The 14,390-nt window shown below is 43.0% G+C and overlaps 1 protein-coding gene across 2 annotated transcripts in view; it reads left to right on the top strand.

The window, feature by feature from the left end:
* The first annotated feature begins 1,419 nt into the window (after positions 1-1,419).
* The window catches only part of LOC142576556 (uncharacterized), a 124,096-nt gene continuing 111,125 nt past the window's right edge, over positions 1,420-14,390 (top strand). Inside the window, exon 1 of one of the 2 annotated variants that reach the window (XM_075686728.1) lies at positions 1,420-1,813. The gene's annotated coding sequence lies outside the window, so the exon portion shown is untranslated. The remainder of the gene's footprint in view (positions 1,814-14,390) is intronic. The other variant, XM_075686726.1, reaches the window with a different exon arrangement.

Below are 14,390 nucleotides of genomic sequence, written 5' to 3'. Positions count from 1 at the left end.
TTCTCGTTTTGCTCATTGTCTTCAATTTCCATCTACCGCCTTTCCCGTATTTTCCCAGGTCACATTTGCTATATTTTGCAAATAAATTTCAGAAACTACCGTACTTGAATACTGGTAGACCTCGAATGAGTAGACGGGTCCACTTGTATTATTGCATACATTGGTACCATTGTAGGTGCCCTGCTCGAGGCATTCACAAAAACTAAAACGATTAGACAGGCACTACGTGACAACGTACCGGTCAGAAGCGGCTTCCTAAAATTCAGCAGTGATGACATTGAGGCAATATTGGCAACACAAATTTGTGACTGGGACTGTCACCAATTCATTGCAGTGTGAAGGCTTATCCCAAGATAAACTTTTCCGTGTATATGAACCGCAAGGGACGTGCCCTGGAAATGGAAACCTAGATGGCCCAAATAAAATGAAGTGCAATCGGAACAAACTCATCTCGAAAGAACATAGTGCTCTTTCGAGTGCATATTTAATGAAACGAAATCCTAATTACGAGAACATCGCCTTGCTTGGCAATCATCACATGAGCAAACTGCCAGTTGACCCAGTTTAGTACGCAGAATCCATTGTTGTCAAAATTCTACTATGTAAAACATAGAAGCCTTCTTAAGCAGTTCTTGGAACGGCCGCTGGTCAAGTCATGTGACCTCGATGGCTAGAAGATTGAGATGCATTGGTGTAGGCGAATTTAATGAGCCGGTATATTGTGCGCTTCGCGTGACAAAGCGTTTTTGGAATTCCATTTCCTTGTCATTTTACCTCTTTGAGATGCGCGCTATATCTCTCTACGCTTGTACATACGTCTCATCTGCGATCCAAAGGGACGCTAAAAGAAAAAAAATTAAGTATAGCTATACTGAAATATTAGACTTCTGTAACGGCGAATTCGCCACTCGTACTAAGAACAGAACGTTTGTAATCGAGTAAATGACGGAAAATGGAAATGGATGTGGCGTCACGTATTCCGTATTATGGTATGCCTCTCATGTGACGTCAGCACCGGCTGATTCACACAGAGCGGCAAAAGAGAAGGTCACGTTCCGATTACGTAAACGCGACCCTTATGGCGCAGGCGGTTCAAGTTGAGAAGAAGCAGCGGCGGCCTTCGGCAGCAATTTTTCGCTCAGCAAAGGGACATATTGGCGATCAGATAGCGATGACACGTTTTTAGGCAAGTAATTTATTCGTTTTATAAATACCCTCTTGGGTTGTCCTTTAAGAAATCACGTGCGCGTCTAGCGAGCAGACAAATTCGAAGGAATCTGAAGCCCGCTCGGAAGGAAGCCCATTTCTGAAAGCGTACTAGCCGGTCGTCCCCTCCGCTCCTTCCTAGCCGCGTCAGCTTGGCCTGTTGGCTGCGTGCCAGCTGGCGGGCGCGCGCCGCGACAAAAACAGAATCTCGCAGGCCGCGTCATTTGACGTCTGCGCCTGGCTTACGAGCAGCACGCGCGCTGCATGCAACGTCTACAGAGCAGAGCTGCCTACGGGCCGTTGCCTGCCGCTAGGAGATAGCAGCAGGCGGGCAGGGGTCGCAAAACACGCGGCGGAGCGCGAGACCGCTAGTGCTAAACCTCTGCCACTTTACCATATGCGTCCGGATTAGTGGTCCGTTGATTTTGAATGTGTTCGTACGCAGCGCAAGACAAGCAGTTCCGCCCCCTATTAGCTGGACGAATGTTAGCTATCTTCAGAAATACATCCTGTATGTGAGAGTAAGGCGCGCTGAAGAGAATGTGCAACGTCAACGAGTGACTCCCTGTTGTTGGATTACCCAGAAAGCAGAGTGCTATAAGGCAAGGTGAGCATTTATAGACTCACTTTACTTGTTAGTACCTGCTTGATTGTGGGGATATACTTGACCTTTAAAATTATCTAATTGGAAATGCATTCCGGATCCGCGACTCAATATTGAAATTATTGACATTTCTTATTTTTGTTATTTCCCAATTTCTGAAACTGGCATTGTTTCACACACTGATCAGATCATCAACTTCTGCGGGGCGTGCTGGTTGACCAGCGGATGCAATAGAATGTTGAATGTTTAAGTTTGCGATGTGGCACAGGTTTGACTTTACCTCATGGTTTATATTGCGTGACAGTATCGTTTTTTTCTGAACTTACTAGCACTTCACTTGCCCTTAGAGCGATTACTTGAATATTTATGGGAGAAAAAATTACCCTTGCTTCTTTATAAAAAAATAAATATCACAGAATTACATGTCCTTTCTAATTGAGAGCGCTTAATCTTTATTTTCCTGCAGTTGTTGCGCTAAATGATTCCAAATATTATTGTCTACGTTGTACTTACCGAGGATGTCCGCCCCTTCTTTTTCACTTCGTTCACTCTACGCGCTATCCACAACCTGGGAGGAAACAAGGGCTAGCAAATATTTTGCAGCTGTGGTCTCACATTCGTGCATATCGATACCTTTGGAAAATATGCCAATAATAAGGCCATGCTCGGCGCTTTCGCATTAGTGTGCCACATATTGACTTGCAGCTTTGCTTTTGATTCACAACGTACGTTTCACTTCTGACGCTAGTCAGAATCGAGAAGACCACGTATGCGAATTCGCCGTTCCTAGTTTTGTAATCGGCCTTTTACACGCAATCACGTTCCGCCTTTATTCCTAATAGCGTTTACAGCGACTAGCCTATAGCCGCGGTCATGTGGTGCGTTATGTTCTACTGAGAAGCGCTATGTTTAAAGTGTTTCTCGCGGACGTGCCAACAGCTCAAACATACTCTAGAAAGCTGGCGGTTGTAGGCTACACCTTGCAGTAAGCGCCTCTTACAGGCCGTTTATCGTTATTGTAATTACTGCGACAATGTGCTTTCATTTCCCCTTCCATTTACTGCAATATAGATATCCTTATTCAGTGCTGCCTAACGGCGCCTAAACCTCAATGTAATTAAAGACTATCTAACCTTTTTTATGCTCCTTTCAATAACCGTATAAGGTCACCTACGATTCACAAAAGTCAATACAACGCACCCTATTCAGTAGTACGACCATGCAAAATTAATTGCGCCGAGCAAAATCCCTACAATCAGGCTGTCCCCACTAATGTACGCAAGGTCCTTTTGCCAATTATGTCCAGCACTGAAAAGTAAAGAGGAGCGGTAACTCAGCTGTGGGTGTATTAAGCCCTCTGCTTACCGAATGTTATTCAAGTTCATTTCAGACTGCAGAGCATTACAACAGACACCCCCACTGTTTGGTGAAGGCCCTGCCACTTTTCAATCACGGGAAATGTAAACTGCCGTGTTCGGTGAAAAATAATAAAGTAGTTTTAGCTTCCATGCTATGCCGGCAGCCATATTCGAATTTTGGTACGTGATTTGGGGCACTTAATAAATTTCTTTTAAAAAATCTGAAATTACAGTTTGTAAACGAAATCGAAATTTATTCACTGTCCGTTAGTGACGGTTCATCACCTTCCCTTTTCATCAAGAGAGCTCTTCGCAGTATTGCTTATCCTTCTGATTTGATGCCGAGAAGGAATAAGATCAGTATTTAGAAATACCGTGTATTTCCATTAATTTGAGACTCTAAAAATGTTATAGGCCTCTCATCGTCATCGATTTTTCTAGTTGACTTAAGTTAGAGTATTTCTTGATGTGGAATCGGCGAATTAGTTTAGTTTGTATGCGCAGGTATTAAAATATTTGTCTCAGTGCTTAGTGCTTAGGGCACTGTTGAGCAAAGGGCTCAAGCGACAAAAACAACAAAGGGCACCTGAGCGCACAGGTGTTGTGTGTAGTGTGTTATTTTTCTTGGCGAATTCCTGTCCATTCGTCGCTTTGCGCAACAGTGTTAATTATGGCGAACCACCAGCCGACTGTGGAATTTTCGTCTTGATGTATTGAAGAAGCTGGACAGCATGCTTAGGCACGCCTAATGAAGTTGCTTTTTTTCGATGACGTTATTTTTTACGTGGTTCTTTCCTGCAAACTTTCAAGAAAGTTCTTGAAATCTATCGTGAAGGCCCCTAGACCACGGGAACCATAGCAATACGATTAAGGCCATCAGCGCAGGTGTTCTTTGAGGGTGCTGACCTAATGCTTTTAGTTTTTATTGTGGAGGAATGTCCATTTGGTCCATCACTCTGCATATCACTTGTCTCTGGGCACTATATCGTGGGAAGGTACAGATAATCTGTGCGAACGTATCATCTATGCTGCATGTGTCGCACGCCAGGCTGTTGGCGATTCAAATAAGGAAGGCACGTAAGTTCTTAAATGCAACGCCCAGCCACATACTGTGCAGCGTGGTCTGTTCACGTCGTGGTAAACTAAGCGGTAGATACATCCGTACATCCGGATTCACCGTACGCAGCCGACAGATGGCGAAAACGTTGAAATCCTTCGGGGGCAAATTACATTCACGGGGCGTCAATTGTAGCCCAGGAGCAGAGTCTCTTCGAGAAGCGGAATCAACCCACATTGACCACTTTCATCTGCAGATCGGGCGGCTTGGTCGGCGTGGTCATTCCCGCTGATGCTTCAGTGTACAAAAAGAAAGATAATAGCTCGCCGTACAATAAGTTACATGAACATGCATGGCGGCGGATGAAAGGAAAAGTGGTTAGTAATTAAGGAGCACATAAATAGAGAAGTGTGTATGCGGTTACAGAAAGGCACCTTAGAGACGTAGAAGAGCCACCAATGTTTGAAAATTTTGATTGGGGAAGGTGCAACACGACATAATTGGAAAGAGAGGGGTCCGAATGCTCATACATCAGAGATCAAAGTGGGAGAGAGTGGATTCAAAGTGTCCAGAGCATCTTTGGTCATCAGGCGCAGTCAGTGGAAAGAAAACATGGTGGTATTTATGGACAGGAAAAATCGCAGAAAAGAATCAAAATTTATTGGAATGCCTAAGTGAGGATATTAGAGTTTGATATTAGAATGATGCCGAAATTATCCTGTTGGGTGACATGAATACCACCATGCAGGGTCTAGACAGTTCTACCGAGAACAACCGAAAGTGAATGCTACATCTCTTTGACCTACATAATGTCGTTGTAGTGAATACGGGACCTAAATGTGTAGGATAGATCACATGAGAAGGCGCAAATAAGCAATCGAGCATTGATTACTATCGCATGAAAGAAGAAATGTATGATAAATTGAGAGAAATGGTCATTGACGAGGAAGGGTATAGAATCATAGGGAGCGACAATAAAGGCATCATTTCTTAAATACGATACGTAGTTGGGAAAGAGAGCAAGGAAGGAAGAACGGAAAGTCTAACTTTGAACGTTGGACAAATAACAATTATAGTGACAAGAGTCGAGAAAGATCTTGGCAAATGGCCAAGCAAGAAGCCAGAATATAGGAAATATCTAACCGTAATGACGAGTAAAATAAGGATAGAGAAGCAACACATCTGTTGGAAAGGAAAAAAGAAATAGAAAAGCTGGTGAAACAGAGACATACGGGAAGTGGTCGATGCAAGACAGAAAGCATCACGAGAGCATGGTCGACTGTGCAAATAAAATTCACAGTTGACCAGGGATGAAATACACAGAAAATGTGATATAAAAGGGGAGAAAAAACTATGGTTCAAACACTGGTGCAAGCAAAGGTAAAAGGTGAAAGTGAACATTTGTTTTAAAAAATACGTGATGAAAAGAAGGCCACACCTGGAATATCTACAACCACGTTAACTTACTAGGCAGCAAGTCGGAAACAATACAAAATGTCCTAGACAAAGATGGAAGAAAGTGGAAGGGGATGCGGTATTAAATGACATTCGAAATATGACAGCAGAGTAATTTCAAGGCAATGGCGATGTGGTTTCTGAGCAAAAAGAACATGAAGGAGAACCAGATGGGAAAGGAGCCGGTGCTTAGAAATTTCAACTGGAAGAAAGCTGAAAATTCCAAACCGCACAGCCACAGGATTAGACAAACTAGGGCCAACACGTGAGAACGCTCGGTTGGAAGCAGCACAGAAAGAAGCTTGCAAGATTGGAGAATCGACAAAGAAGAATGAATTTGATTTATAAAGGTAAAGGGGAGGAAAGCAGAATTCCCTCATATAGAGCGTTGGTAGTTGCATCGGCAATAGACCGGTTAGCAATGCAGGCGAAGAAATTAAAACTGCAAGCATGGGCAGCACACAATGGCATATCGGAACTTCAGAATGGTTATATAATAGATAGGCGTCTGAATTATCAGTTATTTGTTCTCACTTTGTGTATAGAAATATCCAGAGAAGAAAGAAGACCATTACATGTGGGTTTTTAGACATTACCGGAGCCTATCACAATGTAGAGCGCAACATTTTATGGGATGGGAAAGTCTTGAAATCAAAGGTATAGGCAAAGACTGCGTAAAGGTTTTGAAGGATATTTATTGAGAAATTACTGTTTGCATTTAATGGGAAGGAATGAGACACTAGGAGAAAGTTGATATCACAAAGGGACTGCGACAGGGATGTCCTGCATCCCCACCGCCGTTTATAATGTACATAATGACGATGTAAAGGGCGCTAGAGGGAAGCAATGTCGGGTTTAACCTGCCATACAGATGGGCACCATTATTGAGCAGCAGCAGCTTCCAGGTTTGTTTTATGCTGCTTGCTAACCAGCAAAGTGATATGGAACGTGTGGCTGATATCTGTCTTAAGAAGGTGAAAATTTAGGATTAAAATTTGGTGAAATCATGTTTTATGGTATTCAGTGATAACATTGAACAGACAGTGTTAATGCCGGGCCCTGAAGTACCTCAGGTAAAAGTGTACAAATACCTTGGTGTAGGGATAAACGAACACGATACATATCTGGAAACACAGGAAAAAACCCATAACAGCAAAAAGAAGAGAAACGCTGCTTTAATGAAACACAGAGTGTCATGGGCGATAAAATAGTTACGAGGTGCTCTGTAGCACGTGGAAAGCTGTAAGGTGTCAGGACTCACATTTGTAAATGTGGTTCTTTGCTTGTAATCGAGAGTACTCTAGGGACTCCATGGCAAGCAAAGGTCACTGGAAAGACTCGCATTGAGCCCTCACGGAAGGGCAACCAATGAAGCTGTGAATGGTGATGTGGGCTTGGCAGGTTTTAAAGGGAGGAAAGCTCAGAGTAAAATTCATTTTGAAGGAAGACTGAGGAATATGGAAGAAAGTAAATGGGCTATGAGAGCCTTCAGATATTTGTACAGGAAAAACGTTGATTGACAGAGCAGGACAAGAGCTGGGAAGCTTACCAGCAAGTACGCGACCGGTATGGTTCGCAACATGGCAACAAAAACGTCAAACGCAAACTCAGAGAGGCTGAGCAAGTCTCTTGGGTGGTTCCAACACAAGAGAAACCTGCTATGAGTAATTACCTAAGAGATAAAAATCAAATTAGGGAAGAAACAATTTATCATAACTCAAAGGGACTCTTCTAACTTTTCGAAGCGAGATCAGGATGCCTTATAACCAGTAGTAATAAATAGAGGTATGCTAAGGACGAAGAAGCATATGCTTGCTTCGATAAAGCTAGGGAAACGCTACAACATGTCATATTAGAATGTGAAGAAATCGACTCAGCTGCCGGTTATGCTGCTCTAGCCTCCTTAAAGCCATTTAGCTCAGGGATAGCAGAGAAAATGTTAACGTATTTGCAATAGAGATTAGTGAGAGGCGATGGCAGTTTGGTGGCGGAAAGTAGGGAGAGCACAAAGAACGGTCGCGTACAAAAACAGAGTTCCCAGTAATGGTTCAGAAAGTTTGTTGCTGGGAATTTTTTTATTTGTGTGTTTTCTCAAAAGTATAGGTAGGACATTAGGCAAAATAACAACAATGGTGGCGCAACCGATTTCGCCGTTTAGAAGGGGACGCTCATAGCATCCATCCAATCACAAGCGCGCATTGAGGTCATGTCATAAGTATATCGCGGGATTTTATCAGAGCCGTGGAAAAAGAAACATTAAACATAAAATCGCAGAAGCTACTACATTAGTGATTTTATATCGCCTAGCTTTCTCCGCCTTTTTAGCCTTTCTTTGTAGTTGGCCGGTGGTCGGTGATCGGGTTAGGCAAGGAAAACTTTGGTTGGCTGGCTCACTCACTTGTTCACTCCTTCTATCCTTCGTTCGTTCGTTCCTTTGTTCGGGCCATTATTTTACACTCACAAACTGCAATGGTCTCTCCGCAAATGTTTTGATCGAGCTCTATAAAGTCTTTATTGGCAGTTATGTGCAAATATAAATATTTAGAAATTTAATAATAAACATAACTAATACTCTTCAAAAATAAGTCCGAGTAACTCTAGTCGAGTGCCAACAATGTACCGCTGCACTCATTTGAGCAAAATGTACAGCTTTTCTGTAAGGTTTGGTTCAATTTAGTGAAACAACACGTCGTGTTCTTGATTAATCGATTCAGTGAACTACTACCTCGATTCGCAAAAAAAATAAGGAAAACAGCTGCGCTGTATCAGGGTGGCAGTCGTAGCGGGGTGAATGGTTTTGTGCGTGCGGGAGGCGGTGCATGCGCTCTAAGGCAGAGAAATGACGTAACCAAATGCAGAAGTTACTATTGTTCACGCATTAGAAAGGTTACGTGCCTAATTTACGTTGCAGTTAGAGGCGGTCTTACGATATAATTTTCTAAGCGTGCTCACTCCCTATTCGTAGTGGGTTCGTTTCTTTTTCAGAGGATGTTTATGCACTAGGGAAAAAATGTGACCCTCCTGCCTTCCCTCTCCCCCCCCCCCCCCCGTCCCGTACTGGTAGCACCCGAGACTGCCCTGCGTCGCTAGCACCATAGGCATCCTGCGCCTTCCTCGATCACCTGCACTTCAGCTCCCGGTGGAGCCGTACACGTTCCGCCGTGGTCAGATGGGTTGAATGTTTCTTTGACTTGCTGCCAGAGTCTCCTGACGCCATTTCCTCACCGTACGTGTCGAACGCAGAGAGATCATAGACAAACAAGCATGCATTTTCCGTAACAAATTGCATATTTTTAGGCCGCATGACTCCTGATCAGCGTTGGTTTGAGTTCGATACATTATACTAACATGGTGAAGTACACCGAACACCGATCAAGATGCTAAATTTAGCTGCGACTGCGTCAAGCGTGCCACGACAACGGCGTCATCTGTGCACGCGACACAAGAATGGTCGAGTAATGGCGTCTTTCCTCTACACAATGATACCATAGAATGCCACGTGGTCAGCACGGTTGAACAGGTACAATAATGCTATAACTTTTTGTCGTTATGGGCAACCTTAGCAGGTGACCCTACCCCCCTCGCCCCATGTGTCCAATCTTAAACGTTTTTCACGTAAAAAAAAATGAATGATAAAGCAAGAAATATGTGACCTATTTCTGACAGCCAGAGAGTGCTATTGTTTCATAGAACAATTTTTGAACCGAATTTGTAATTACAAAGACCCCTTGCCACGGTGGCTCAGTCTGTACGGCGTTTTATTGCCTATAGCATGAAATTGTGGGTTCGATTCCACACCGCAGTGGTCTATTCGGTCCGCCCGCATTGCGAAAAACGCTCACGCACTGTGGTTTCAATGCGCGTTGTAGATTAACGTCGGCCACTTTTGTGGGTTGCTTGAGGACCTTAAGCCCAATTATTTAGCTTTTACCGCACGTTTTCGTCGCAACACATGCGGTCTCAAAAGTAGCAAGCTTAAGGTTTTGCTATGTGGGACAGGTTGCACCTGCATCGATATCAACTACAGGAAATTATTATTGCGTCGATACGTATATTTAGATTCACAGACGAGAAATAGCCAATCGCAACGCGCATTTTTGTGAATGGTAGTGTTTTCGCGGGAATTGACTGATAACAACATTTATGTAGCCCTGTTTGTCAGAATTTCCTCGCGTGTGGTGCTGGAAGACAGCGCCCGTGAAATATCGTTCTCCGTTTTGTTTACCACATGTCCTTTCCTTAGCTATGGCAATGTTCCTTCAGGCAAATCACAAAAAATAAAAGGTGGGCTGATGAAATTACGTGAAAAAAGACGGCGATTTGCTGTTGCGTCTCGAAATCTGTCTGTTACGACCATTACCTACATCTGCGTGATTAGGCGTGTTCCTCCACGTCTTTCTTAGAAAAGGGAGTCCATGGTGCTTTGTAGAGGCCAGGGGCACTCCCTTAACAAGTTGTATGCATATTATTTCATGTGGTAGTATAGATCACTTACGTATCTTTTCGTACAAGCAAGAGCGCGTGAGTCGAGTGGCATGTTTGCCACGACTGCCACTTCAACACTCCTCTTCGCTGTCTCCGACCGGTTTGTTTTTCGAGCTTATCGGTCTTGTAGTTTGAGATCAACAAGAACAGAGTACCTAGAATACAGACAGCTTTTCGCATATTTACCAACGTACCGAATACAAGTATGCGGAATATGTCCTTTTAAACGGTCATGCATGTAGTATTACGAAGTAGTATTGCGATATTGCATACCGGTCTGAAAGTCATGCGCATGTTTGGCTTTCATAGAGGCAAATAATGTCGCACTTAAAGATAATCTGATTTTCAGCCTCATGAATGGAACTTTGCATGGCTCAGCACATGGTTTCGTATTTAGTGGCGCTGCAAGTTATTACGATGAATATGAGAGCAGTACCATTTCCATTTTCGGCTTAGGTTGTGGTGGCAGAAAGTATTAACGTTTGCCCCTTCACATGGCGTAAGTGCTGCCAGATTTAGAGATGCGGCTTGAGCCGTACCTTCGAAAAACAAGCAGTGCAACCGTGCTGCTTCGGATTTGACCTCATGCCAAAATATAGAGCCATACTATATCTAATAATCACCTGTATATGTGGAGGTGCAGTTGTGGTTGCTTTTCAAGTAATGAGGGTGCTATATTATTTTACGCAGATAGCAATGAGCAGGAGCGCTTAAATATAGGTAACTATTTACCAAAAAATTCAATGTCGGATTACGATAAAATCACAACATTGCCATTTAAGGCCGTTGGGCTTCCTTATTTTGCGTCTGCTCAGTCCACTTTAGGAACTGAAAGTCCATAGAGGCCAGCCGCATAGCCAGAACGGTGTTTTGGACACGAAAAGAAGCTAAGCATAAAGCCGTCGAGTGCGCTTGCTGACTTCCTAGCTTACGCAGGAAATGTTCCCTTTCGTTCGGCAAACAAGATGGCAGGGCACTTGACGGTTTCCGCGTTCTGTGTTATTCACGTGCACGAATGATCCGCATTCGTGTATTCATGACTGCGAAAATATAAAGCAGCATATGACTACCGTGCACAGAAACATGGATGCGCACGCAACACTGCCTTTTTGGATTTTTTTCTCTTTTTCTAACAGAACATGAGTTAAATCAGAACAAGGGCTTTGTGGTGCAACCCAGCGCCCCGTATCAAAGCGAATGCTCGTAGCATCCTTCCATTCGTTCCACCACTGAATGTGGCTTGTAGTTAGTTTGGTCACCATAATATATCCCTGCTTTTGACAATTAAAAATTCAAGATACTGAAATAAAGGACGTATGGTGACTTTAATAATGAACACCTACGGGACAACTTCATTCATTTCATTACGAAAATGGACATCATTCAATGTTCCGACCTATACAGAGAGCCGAAACCATAATTACAAGTATATTGCGTGAATAGTAATGAATACTTAGCTTGAAATAAGTCATTTGATAGTAGAACTGCAATGTGTCTTTACACTACTACTTAGATGGTGACGAATAAATTCTACTGCCCTTCCCATTTAGGGAAACATCGGTATAATGTATTCGTGCCGCGCTTCAGAAGACGGTGTTCGGTACTTAAGAATAAAGCTTGGGGGTGGGATTCGTAGTATTGTTTCGTGCTATATTGGGCAAGCGTGTAGTTATGTTGTCGATTGAAAATACGTGTTACTGTAATAAATACAATGATTGAAGCACTAGGTATAAATCTTTCGTAAAAATGGTGTAAAACAAACGTATTCTTCCAGCAGGAAAAGCTCTGAGACCTGACATCTATACATTTGGCGCGTCGCCTTCTGTGAGCAAGTAGCACACCTTTAGACGCGGACATTGTGGGTTTCTTTAAACGTTCACTGTTGCTTATTTACGGCAAATTCGCACATTGCATGAAACAAGAATGCTGGTTTCGAAGCTTTGCTACGCAGCTCTATATTGTTCCCTGCAATTTCAAAACAAACGCACTGATGTAATATTGCCAGTGGCTACTAATTCTGCCCTTTGCTAATACTTCAGAAACTTCATACTTATTTAGCTTTCAAATCGAATTGATCCAAGACAGCTAGAGGCTCACAGAGGAACTTAGACAAAATTTCTACACTATACCAAGCAACAAGCATGTACGACGAGAATAGTACAATGTAGTCATTTGTCAAGCCGGACTGGTGTTAACTGTCATCCAAGAACACAAATATTGTAGAGCCAGCACGTCTCCAGTAAATCGCACAATGATAATATTTATAGGAAACCGTTCGATAGGTCCAATACACTGTTCTATTCTAGGAACATCATGCGCTCTCTGGCCACTCTTTCGTGGCTCTATAATTGTGACTGCAAGCAAAGAAACGTAAACATGCGCCTTTGCAGTGAACGTGAGGGTTGCGACTGAAGACTGGCTGGCGCTCGTGTGAACAACACACTGCTATAAAAAGGTCCGTGCCACGAAGTGCGCAACCGTATGATGCAAACAGATATTGAGGCGAAGAAAGTCGTAGGAGAAGTTAGCTGAATTATAATGCGCAGCATTATAGGTGGAGTAGGTCCGAAAATTCTGGTCGTCTGACCGTGGCACCAAAAAGACGTGGGCTGATTCCGGAGACAGTGCAATACCGGGCCGACAGTGACCCGGTATTGAAGCCTTTCCCAGTACTGGGAGAATGCGCAGTTTAAGCGCATTGCGTGCGTGCTTAACAGGAGCCGCCAGGTGTGGCTTGATAACGACTCATTGTCCGCGCCAGCATTATACGCCTCGGTGCAAAGCAGCGTACGTGGCAGTCTAGCAGCCCCGGTGCACGACTACGTGCCTACCACGAGACAAGGCGGAGTAATTGATCCCGTATACATACGTCGTATCCGCCGCACGATAACACTAAACTACATTTCACACTTCAGCACCCGTTCCCATGTACACAGACTAAACGCGTACAAGAGGAAACGACGAGGAGGAAGTACAAGAAACACAATAGTAGGGAAGAGAAAACTGTAGGTGTAGGAATGTGCAATGCAAGACTATGTGCGTGTATATATATATATATATATATATATATATATATATATATATATATATATATATATATATATATATATATATATATATATATATGTGTGTGTGTGTGTGTGTGTGTGTGTGTGTGTGTTCTCTTTACTTCCAGACACATGCGCAAACATCACTGTTCCCACAACCCGTGTCCAATACAGACGGAAGGAAAAGAAAGCCGAAGCCCGGTATAAGAGTGCACATTTTACATTATTCCCGTTTCGGTTGGTTAACCTAATTATTTTATTTGGTGTGTAAAAATGATAACCTAAAGGGAAAGGACATTACGAAAATTAACACAACTTCCCGCCGGTGACAGTCGTACCCACAACCTCCGCAATACGCGTGCGTTGCTCTACCAATTCTGCTGCGACTGTGACTGTTACCGCTCACACAATCCTTGGTATACATGTATATATATAAATATACATACACACAGATGTTTTAGCCATTGCAATTTATGGGCATAGCGGCTTCGAATAATGCGTAATGCGCAGGTTATGTGTTCCGCTCCCACTGGCGGTAACTTGTTTTATTGTTCCCTTTTCATTTAACTTCAGTTCATGATTACTGCAGTACAGTTAGAAAAAGGCAACTAGAAATGCCGTCACTTGTGCTGTCATTTGCTTTTTTATGTTTTGGCTTCACGTGATTGTGCATATAAATAAAATCGGACATCATAGTTTCCCTTATTTTGTTTGCAGAAATATGCAACAGCACTCAAGATTTAGGTCACCGGGACCACAAGTTAGCAGCTAAATATTGATCAACTTCTATATAATCTTTATTGCAAAACAGCACTTCAAAGATAGGGCCATTGTTTTAGTTGTTTGTACCAATTCACTACGGAAATTCAAAATAAAATGAAACATAACTGCTGGGCTTTCCATGTCACCTTTGTGGGCTGAGTAACGATTAAGATATCGAGCCTTCATTATAATGCTCATAAGAAAACGAAAAATTGCGTCGGGATGATGCTTGGAAAGAAAAGGAGGCACACGACGTAAATAAATGCATGCAATGGTAATAAAGCATTGTGAGCTCAAAGACGCCGAAAAAAATTTCGACCTTTTCGAGCTAATTAAGGTAATAAACCCGTATGCGCTTTCTCCGAGTGAGCCTAAAACCGGAAACGGAAGTGTGGCTTCAAACAACGAAAAATATG

The sequence above is a fragment of the Dermacentor variabilis genome, chromosome 3 (assembly GCF_050947875.1).
Source record: "Dermacentor variabilis isolate Ectoservices chromosome 3, ASM5094787v1, whole genome shotgun sequence".
Taxonomy (NCBI): domain Eukaryota; kingdom Metazoa; phylum Arthropoda; class Arachnida; order Ixodida; family Ixodidae; genus Dermacentor; species Dermacentor variabilis.
This window is presented reverse-complemented; position numbering and strand designations above follow the sequence as displayed.